We start from the raw sequence: 10,918 nt of genomic DNA, 5'->3' as shown, positions 1-10,918 counted from the left end.
CCAGACTGTAGGTTGTGTGTCTTTGTGTTGTGTGTGTGTGAATGTGTGGAGTGAATGTCACATCACAGCATGCTAATAATGACTTGAAATGGGGTTGTGAGCTGCCGTCTTACAAGGCCCAGAGGCTTGAATGTGTGATGTGCTTGTGATTTCATTAAGTGCGAAAAGCAAAGGAAATGAGTTATAAATGATGTGGAGGACAGCTGAATAGTGAAGTGAGCCTGTATTAATGTGTTTTAGCGTGCAAGTTTGTCAATGTGTATGCATGTTTTTGTATGTCGCTTCTTATTTATCTTGTTGTTCCGCTATGGTTAACCTCAATGTATTTGTGTGGTCACGCGAAGGTTTTGTGTGGGTGCACATGAGCAAAGCAGCAGACAGGCCACATATTGTCCCTGCTGCTGTTACCATGGTGACAGTGTTGGTTTGCGCTAGCAGCAAGGTGTGGAGGAACCTTCCAGATAACCCCCGAGGTCAGCACACTGAGGTACAATGCACAGCACCATCGAATCTTGCACACTTAACCTTTCCACCTTGTGTGCGCATGTGTATGTGTGTTTGTCCGTTTGGAGGGGATGATTTGGGCCATCATTTTTATAGATGCATTTTCATTTACAGCTATGGAGCAAAATGAAGGTCCACTCAATTTTTTTTAGTCACTGACAGCTACAACAGTAATCATATGAGCCGATAGACCTCATCATTTTAACGAATGTTGTGCATGACTGCTATATAAGTATTCTAAATGATATAAGAATTATTATTTAACCTTTGGAACTCTGTAGTTTGTCCATCTTACTTTCAAATAGCGTGATATAATGAAAAGATGTCATGCTTGATGGAATTTTTGAATTAATGTGATGGTTTGTCACATCAGAGCCAGGGTAGGAAGAGGTGTTTTTTGTATTAGTGTTATTTTCACACTTTTTCCCAATGATACAAGTGATTAAAATGTTTAATTTAATCGAAAGCGGTCCACAAATACTGTTGTTACGTGATTAAACATTTTAATCACTTTATCAGATGTAATCTCCAACTTGCACCCTTAACATGATTAATGTATTAAACTTACAGCACTAGCTACAACTTAATTGATCATTTTTGTATTTGTAATGAATGGCTCATCTATATGTATAGGTTGAAGCTAAATGCCAACTAATACAGACAAAATAATAATTTCCCAAAAACAACTCCAGTGAAAGGTTTGAGCTAAACCATTGATCATTTTAATAATTGATCAATCTTTTCATTATCGATCCATTGGATTATTATAACATGTTTGAATTCCCATCCCTCACACCTATTTTATAAAAAGATGGAAAAAAAGAACATTTCAAATTGACTGTACATAAAATGTACCTATATAAACTGATGATAATTTGCTCACTGGTGTAATGAGTAATATATTGGAAAATGTGCAAGTTATCATATTACGAAGTAGAAACATAATTATCACAAGGTCTAATAGTTGGGAGAGCTATACCAGCTTATTGAATATAGTACATAAATCACATAACATTTCAAGTTATTCTCTTCACAGCTCTCTTCTCACCTGGATAGCTCACAAAAAGAACACTCACTTCTGTCAAGGTTGAATAATCTTAAAAATGTTTTTATAAAAATCCTGACTTCTCGGTTTACTCAATTACACTCCAATCTTTACCTGCAGCACTTAGTGCCCTCTGAGGCTTTTCGTTCAAAAGCATTGAAGTAATTTTCCAATATTTTTGAACTGTTTCATGCCCAAGATTATCAAACTGGGACATCACCGTGGTTGAATCCAACAAATGGTGATTTTGAACTTGGCCTCAATGTGACATCACACCATGCCTTATTATGCAAGTACCAGTCCTTTTTATTCTTCGTCCACGGTCATTAACCGCTAAACCCTGTGAAAAGTGGTCTACAGGCTGCATTAAGCATCAAGCAATATTTGAATCTTTGTATACATGTGCATTTACTTTGCTTTTCTTTAGTATTTTTTTTTGTCTTAAGATCAGTTTCTGTCTTAGTCACTTTTTTTTACTGCAACACCATGTCGCTCTTTGACGTCTACCGAGCCGAAATTCATTTTTTTTCATGGTTTTCACTCTGGCAAAAGTCGGCCTCCTCGTTTGGGCCTCAATCGACTTCCTCGCATCCCACTGTGCATTGCTTTCTAACGCTCGCAAGATGACAATGACCTCCAGTCTTGACTCCCTTTGTAAGTTTGTTGGCATCAATTGAGTGAATGTTCTCCATAAGATGAAATATTAAAAGAATATCTCACCATTTTTTTTAACCAGTGAATTCAAGGGAAATTCTGCCCCTTGACTGAAATACACCCTTCTACACGCAAGCGACCGTAGGACCCGCTGAAGAGGCCATGTGAAGTGAGTGAATATTTCATTTTTGTATTATTGTGAAACAGCAACATTTGGTGTCATTGAAGAAGTTTTGAAGTGTCTATGCGATTGGTCAAAGTCACCACATCCATTGCTAATGTCCGATCCACAAATAATCAATCGGAGAAAAGAACATTCAAGTTGGAACAAGTCAGTTGCATTTTAATGACACGCCCCAAAAGGACCAATTAAATTCGTTTATAAAATGACTTTCTGGGCACTTTCAATGCAAAATGTTGTGTATACCTGGCATGGGATCCAGGTTTATGGACGATTATGCACAAAACAAAACACACCAAAAAAACCTTTAGTTTCAGTTTAAGTAATTTCCCATAAGGATCGAAGTCAGCTTCATTCATCTTCCAACTTTCCTTTCTGAAATGTTGGCCTTTTCCCATGAAAATTTGAAGTAAAAAGCAATGGACAGCATCACTTGTGTAGTACTACTAAACATCCAAACCAATTGCTCTGCTGTTTTCTGTTATTAGTACATTGTGTAGTTCTTAATCATTTAACCTTTTATCTCAGTAATAGCGTATCAGAATTACATGCAATATCTCACCTGCCATGCTTCTTGTACAATTTAATTACTATAGCTCTAATACAAGAGCTCTATCTAGAATGCTGCATTCCCAAAGATATGTCTGCATTTATTTGGCAATTTGATTATCTTGTGTACGTGGGGTTTCAATTTATGGAGGAGGAGGTTGCTCTCGCTCCGTTAGTGTGAGTACACATTCCAACATGTAATGAATTTCATTCTATCCTTCAGTGGTCAATAGACCATCAAATTATCGATTGCAGTTAATCAACACATCGGATGCTCAAAAAAAAAAAAATACAATTGACCAGTGGTCCACTTTTGATGATGGATGTATTCCCTCAGTCATCACGCATGTGGGTGTATGTTAGAGATATTCAATAGTGCCTACTTCGTATCCCGCTTCTTTACCAAGGATTAGTTTGCTCTGACCCAACAGTTATGATGCACATATTGCCCATATTGAACCCTGCGCCATATTTGAGTCTTTATCCAGAGACTCTCATATCTTCCCTCTCCTTGACATTTCTTTACAAATACCAGCTTCTTTTCACTCTGTTATTGCCTTCTCCCATTCAGTCATCCTCATATTAAACAACATCCTAGAAAGCCCAGCCACCGCTGTTTGCCATTTTATTTTTATTAGAAACACCTGGCCTTTAATTAAATGGCCTGATTTAGAGGAATATGAACGATATTTCACCAATCTATAAAATGAGGGAGCACAATATTTGAAAAGAAAAGAGTGGAATGGACTTTATTGAGTGTAGGGCTGTGATAATAGATAAACAGGCCTGATGCAGGTGTGGTTTTGGTTTCTTCAGAGAAGCATAACTTCATTTCTATTCAGTCAATTAGGATCTCTTCATGCACATCACATGCTTGTCATCTTATTTTTTCTCTCCTGGGACTTCTAAATAGATTTTTGTTGTCCCTGCCATCCTTTTTTCTCAACCATGTACCTCCGCCTCAGTGCCGTTTAAGACCTGGGACGATGGTTGCCACGGTAACTGGCACCGCTTTGATTGGAGGAATCAGCTGCAGAGTTGGAAGGCATGCTTTTCGATGCGGCAGTATTGATTCATAGTCTCCAACTGTTTGTGGAGCTCAGTTGACAGCACAATGTAGAATTAGGAATTGTTCGAGAATGTGAAGAATTCAACATATTGTAATTAACGCACTATACCGCATGCCTGTTTATAAACCACACAGCTAGAATTGAAGTTTTAAAAAGTCCACATATATACGCACCTTGCTATTAGCCATGTATTTATGTCTTAAGGTGAGATATTTACAGAGAGAAATGTTACAAAGAAACATACATTTACTACCCCAATTAACATCACGGTTGTTGAGGGGCTAGAACATCCGCCTCACAGTTTTGACATTCAGGATTCAATCCCGGGCTCTGGCCTGCCTGTGTGGGGTTTTGATGTTCTCACCGTGCCTGTGTTGGTTTGTGATAGCGTTGTCACAATGTCGTCATGGCGTAGCATCTGTCAAGACGCGGAGTAGAATTCAAAGCAGATGTAACCCACTTTTTAAAATAAATATTTTTCACAAGAAAAAATGAAGCTCATACATAAATAAGCAGTGTTATAAATGCTGCAGTGTTCAAATGGCAAAGGCAAAAGTAGTGGCTACAATTGCAAAAATTATAGTATAAACTCTTTAACCGTTGTACCGTTAGTGCAGCATTTGACAGGTGATTGTTTGAGTTTTAACCTAACCAGGGTCATGTCATCTAATGTTCTGTATGCTTCAACAGCTCGCCTCCACACTCTTCAGTTTCTACTCGGCCAATCAACTGAGTTGTTGTCAACCAGCGAGTGGTGGTGTCAACGTTGACAAAGCATTGCCCTTTGGAAAGGTTTAATGGGGATCAATTCACATAAAGTAAGACACATGCAGTCACATAAAAGTTACGAGATATCTCCACACTTCAATCTGCTCTGTCTTTGACTTCTTCCACTCAAATGCACTACTATTTCTCTCCCCCTCACCCCGTTGGTTTTTTTCCCCCTTTTCCTTTTCAAGCCAACTTGGCTCTCTCGCTTTGAGATTTTGCCAGTGAACCTAATTGGAATGTGTGACTCCATTAATGACTGTGAAAATTCACTATCAGGGATCTCGCTTGCTAATTGAGTCGTCTTTTATTAGACAAGGTAAGAGAGCAGGGTACATGTGTGGTTACAACATCTGCCTCAGAAGGATAGGCTCCAATCCCATCATAATCACATTGAGAATAAGCAGTATTGAACATAAATAGATACCAAGTCAATCATTTAAACTGACTAGAACACCCAATGTTTCTAAGAATTACAAAACAGTTTTTCAATTGTCATTTGCTCATTCAATGCGAGTGTTAAAATATGAATGAAGGACCACAAACTCAAATACAACAACTGTACTCTCCACCCTTCCAAATATGAGTATTTCCCGTTCTGATTGACTGCATAGGACACCCATTTGGTTATAAACACAGCAGGCACTTTTATTGGACTACATCTTGTTTAGATACCATCTGTGTTTCAGTCATGGATGCATTTCACATTATTTTGTGTAGCTACCATATAGAACAACCTTACAGGTCTTCTACAATAAATAGGATTTTATAAATTCAGTGTAAGTAGCCGTTTTGCTCACTACAGTAGTATAATATAATGTCAATTTAAACCACACCTCGGGCTGTGTTGTTCCTATTTATGTTGTCCTGCACTGCAGAACTGTCAAAATGCAGAAAAATGTTGCGTAACTGCTCTTATCTGTCAAGAGCAAATCCTGCTTGTGTTGGATTAAGGCAACAGGAGCCTCTCAAAATAGAAATACATCTTAATGTTATAGTAAACCTGTGAAATGACTCTAAAATGTACCATTTGAGATCGTCATAATACCCTGGAAATATTGAAATAAACTAAATGACTCTAAGCAGAAAAATGACTTGTGAAGGTTAGGCACAAAGAGACAACAAACCTACAACAATTAGTTGGAAGTAATTAAAAAACCCAGAATATTTCAAATTGAGGTGTGGGAAAAAGTTTTATGAATTAAGTTATTAATGGGCTATTGCCCAGTTTTATTCATGGCTCCAAGCAATAGCTTACTCTGTTTCAATTTCTCTGCCCTTGGTTTTGTTATGACTTTCTTCACTGACCACACCATCTGTACAATATGTCCCCGAGAGATCTGCATGCTCTTCAGCCGGCATTCACAGACTGTAGATATAAAGTGGACATCCAAAGGATGCTCGCACTTTGCAGAAAGTAGACATAACAGCAGGGGAACTGACCTTAGAGTCTGGACTGAATCGCTGCCTGTCATCGCACGTGAGGCAAAGGTGGGCCACTGCAAGAACCTGACACTGTCATGGCTGACACGAGAAGGGCCAATGCCCTTCTGTAAAATGGCAATACAAAGCAAAGCCAGAGGGATGTATCTTAGGGTATTAGTATTTGATTAAATCAGCTTTTAATGTTTATCCAAGTGGGTAGCACTGTCATATGGCAAGGTCAGGTAATGTGAAGATAGAGATAGGCAGCTTGAAGACTGCAGCTCCTCGCTTTCTGTTTTATTATATTATTATAGAGGTTGAGAAAAAAATGATCCAACTTCCTCTGAATTTATTGCTTCCAAGGAAAAGTGTCTCAGGGGGCTACGTCACCTTAAATCCCTTTAACCACTCTCAGCGCTCCCTTGGATTCCACTCGAAGGGTGATTGTATGATGATGTGTGCACATTCACCAAAGAGACACATGACTTAATCCTGCCCCTCGCACCAGGATAAGGCAACCGTCTTATTGTCCTTTCTTCCCTTACGTGTCCTTTGCCTCTTTCTTTTCATGAGAATCTATTTAGGCATTGTCCATTGGTACAATTCTTGTGACACACTTATAGTCTTATTACTCTGTAGTTAGGCTTTGGTATCGTCTGTAGCACCAGCAGTGGGTCAAACATGGATTCTGATTCTTTATTGCAGGTCTTTGCTCTAGATTTGACTCTTTCCATGGGATTTTAGTTCCTTCCTCATTTGCGCTATAAGTGGTTTGCAAGGTGTAATATTCTGATATCATAGTAGGATGTGTCGCTACAGCTGTACTGATGGAATGGGAAACTTATGTGAGCATACTTGAGCTTGTGAAAGTAGAGTGGGCCCGGTGAAATATGAATGGCACAAGCTGCACACCAAGATGGTTTTCCAATTATTTTTTGTATAGGGTTCACAAGTCACATTTCCAGCGATCAGTTCACTTCACTCTGGAAAAGTATGCATTTTTTTTCTGTTTCTATTGTCAAAAGTTGTCAAACTAGTCAGCGCTTTTGGCACTTTCCCTTGGGGGGTGCAAAGCACATGGCGCCTGGACTGCATACTGTTGATTGGTTGTCACTCCTAAGCCAACAAGATGAACACAGCTTGTATTGTTTTTAATGCATATACCTCTTTATTGAGACGTTTCCTTTAAGCTGAGCGGCAGGTCAATAAGGGTTTGCCATGGTAACATTTGGATCGGTAAACTGGTCTGGCTTGCAATTATGACATGCAGACAGTGTGTAATTTGTCGATGGAATTCCAAAGGCTTGGTACTGTACATGTAAAGAAAAATAGAACAGTAGGCATCTAATGAAAACTGAAATGAAGCAGACATGATTGTGAGAACTGGGTGATGGTCTCTATATTTTATACCACAGACTTTTCAAGGTGGGAGACTTTTGTGAGACCCTGACAGCCAGAAATATTGTTCCCCTGAATCCGTGCCTTTTGGATTAATTCCTAAAGTCAGCATTTCAGGTGTTTTCATTGTGAAAGTCCTGAAACAAATAGTCTCAACAGCACACTTTCAGTGCTTTTAAAATGAGGTGCCAGTTGGAGTGTTCTCTTCAGGATGCTTTTCTTTGTTGGAGCTTCACACACTGCTTTCTTGCTGTCTTTTGATAACTACTGTGTTTCTGCCCAGAGAGCATTGCACTTTTCAGTGCCCTTTTAATGAGGTGTCGATCACGGTACTCTGCTTTTGTATGATACTGCTACACACTGCTGTGTGTTTAGATAATAATAAGCTCTGTGGAATTTTATGAGAGGTTTTAATGGACCATTTGCATGGCAACATATTGGGCATTTCCTGTGGAAAGGTTAGGTGGGCTGTTGCATTTATTTCAATATACCAGTATGCTGTCTGATGCAATATTATATCAAGCTGCTTTTAACGACTTTGTCAAAGAATATACTTTTGGTTGCATTTCACTTATAAGTGAAATTTGGGGTATAACCACCTTACTATGGTACGGTATATAGCAGCATACGTCTCTGAGTAGATAATGGTGAAAAAGTATTTGTGGGTATATACATTTATGTCAGAGACAGGCACAACAATTACATGATTTTCCGCTAGATGACTAAAGATATATAACCTGTGTATACCATTCTTTACCATTCATACAACAGAATGAAAAGAAAGATAGGGCATGCACATAACCATTCAATGAATTGAATATGAATTGAACTGGAAAGCAGATGATGGACTGTGCAGTTGTTTTACACTTGTTTGTTCAGGGGAAGAAAGTGCCAAGGCAAACTGACACACACTCCATTACGCTTTTGCGTATTTTTCCTTCCCTTTGTCACTCACACACTGACACAAATGCAGTGTCAATAATGGCAGGGTGCCGTTTGTATAAGATGCTATCTTGCCAGAAAGACGCTGTACTATCAGCATTGTCTGTCACACAAAGGAGATGAGAGGCTGCGGGAGTATGAGTGGATCACCCAAACACACACAACCTCTATCACGCCTCTTTCTGATAGACTTCCTGTGTCAACAGTGGCTTCCATTCCCAACAAACTTGGCCTAGCCTTTATGTTACTTGTGCAAAAGCGCAATCAGCAGGAGACTTTACCCCAAATTGACGACAGTTTAAAAAACTGCTTTAATTAAAGTTATTCGTGCATCTTATTACATTTGGGGTCATTTGAGTAAGAATTGGCTTTTTTATTAAACTAGAAATTATCTTTAAATTTTGGCAACACCCTCTGAATCAGCTTATGCTCACATTTTTTCATGTTTCCGCTACCTGTGATTGATTTGGATTTCTGCCACAAATCATTAAGATTGCATAAATTAAGCATAGCCAATTTCCTGTCTACTTGCGCCTTAAATTTCCAATTAGGTGCTTTCACTCAAAGAATGGCTCTCTTGCCATCCTTGTGATGTTCAGCATTGCTTACCAACATATATTTTACATTTGAAAAATCTCATGGCCAAAACTTGTTCGTATACACTGAATTAATGATCGTCTTAATTTACTTACAAGTTGGTTTCGTCTCTATGACAACTTGGTTTCCGTGGTTAAACTCAATGCTATACTGTAACCGATCCACTGCATTAGTGCTGCTTATTTGCGGTTAGGGCAGGGAAATCTAGATTTGGCTGCCGTTTTAAATTTAAATGAAATCCCCCTCCTTCCCCCTAGTATGTGGTGTCTGACAGGGTTGCAGGGGCTAAATAAATGATGCCTCCTGCCTTTTTACCTGCTGCCAGGTGAGTTGGCCAGTGGCATAAGGGCAGCAGAATGCCAGTCAGCTGTGCACTGCAGGTCATGTATGGTCATCTTATGTTAGATGAGGAGGCTTTGAAGTGGTGTGGTGATCTAAATTCTTAATGAGTAACATACTGTATACGCCGCTTAGGTTTCAGGGAAACTATTTGGGGGAAGTAAAGGGGAGCCCTCTGCCTCCTATAGATGGCAGCAATACACTCATTCAGAGGCTAGGGTATTCTGACTGTTGCCAATAGGTTCTCTTCTCTAGGACAGAAACATTGAAAAACCACCATGGTTCTTAAAACCGTATTTTGATGACATCCAAATTCTATCAATTAATTTCATTAATAAAAATTCTACACACAAATACAAACATAAAAGAAAAAAAGTTTGACATTTTACACAAGTAAAAGAATATACAGACATTCACTACCTTTTATTTTGAAGGGAAAAAAAATGAACTCGGGTGCATCATTTTTCCCATTCTTCTTAACTTGAGTCCACCTGTGGTGAATTAACTTATTGGACAGGATTTAGAAAGGCACATATCCAATACAATTATTTGTACACAAATTAGTGATCCAAGTGATCATGGCTCTGTAATTTAAAGATGTTTCACCTCACCACGGGCCATCGTAGGCCATGAAATTGGATTTTTATTTTTTTCCTTCAGTGTGTAAACATTTGCACAACAATAATAAAAAAAACATTCCCTGAGTCTCTTCCTCTGTCATACACATTAGATACATACACCATATTTACAGTGTAGCTTGTGTGTCACATAGTCATTTCGTGCTTCATTTGTTCCCTCATGAGCATCGTTAATAAACGATAGCTTTTGTTGCCTGTGTCCCGGTGGAATTAGGTGTGGCACCCTACTCATCAGCAGTGCATTTTTGTCATCACTTCCACTGTCACTTCATTACACATCCGTTAATCACGTACACACTTTTCAATTGCTTTTCCTATGTTGATATCTTCAGAACTTATTATATTATTGATCCCTTAGTGTTCATACATATCCTATTATCTGTTGATTATTGGATTATACAAAAAATCTATAGTAAGCTTGAAAAAAAGGTGACTTTACCTAAGGGCAGTTTATTTCAATGCTGTCTTAATCATTCACATAGGTGTTTTTTTTTTTTATTTGAAACGTTGCATTTCAGCAAGGCCGTTATTCAAACTACATTGTCAATATTCTTACATGACTCATACACAAAGGCAATGTACGCTTTGTGAATCATGTGTGAATGCAGCTTGGTGCCTTGTGAAGGTGAACTAAGGAAGCTGGATTTCTCATTTTCAAATACATAGTCATGTCTTAGAATTGTCTATTACATACTGATAATGTTGGCATGTTTGAAATCATTGCTTCAAAAATAGATGTGTGATATGCCATGGGCTGCTAGGAAAACATGTTGTTTGATCTGAGGCACAATCTCACATTGTCATCTAG

At 38.6% G+C, this 10,918-nt stretch overlaps 1 long non-coding RNA gene across 1 annotated transcript in view; it reads left to right on the top strand.

Moving 5' to 3' along the window:
- Positions 1 to 2,172: 2,172 nt before the first annotated feature.
- LOC144202583 (uncharacterized) overlaps positions 2,173 to 10,918 on the top strand; it is a 28,838-nt gene continuing 20,092 nt past the window's right edge. The window contains exons 1-2 of the long non-coding RNA XR_013327511.1: positions 2,173 to 2,372; positions 4,694 to 4,821. This is a non-coding gene — a long non-coding RNA (uncharacterized LOC144202583). The remainder of the gene's footprint in view (positions 2,373 to 4,693; positions 4,822 to 10,918) is intronic.

This window comes from Stigmatopora nigra, chromosome 10 (genome assembly GCF_051989575.1).
Source record: "Stigmatopora nigra isolate UIUO_SnigA chromosome 10, RoL_Snig_1.1, whole genome shotgun sequence".
Classification (NCBI taxonomy): Eukaryota; Metazoa; Chordata; class Actinopteri; order Syngnathiformes; family Syngnathidae; genus Stigmatopora; species Stigmatopora nigra.
This window is presented reverse-complemented; position numbering and strand designations above follow the sequence as displayed.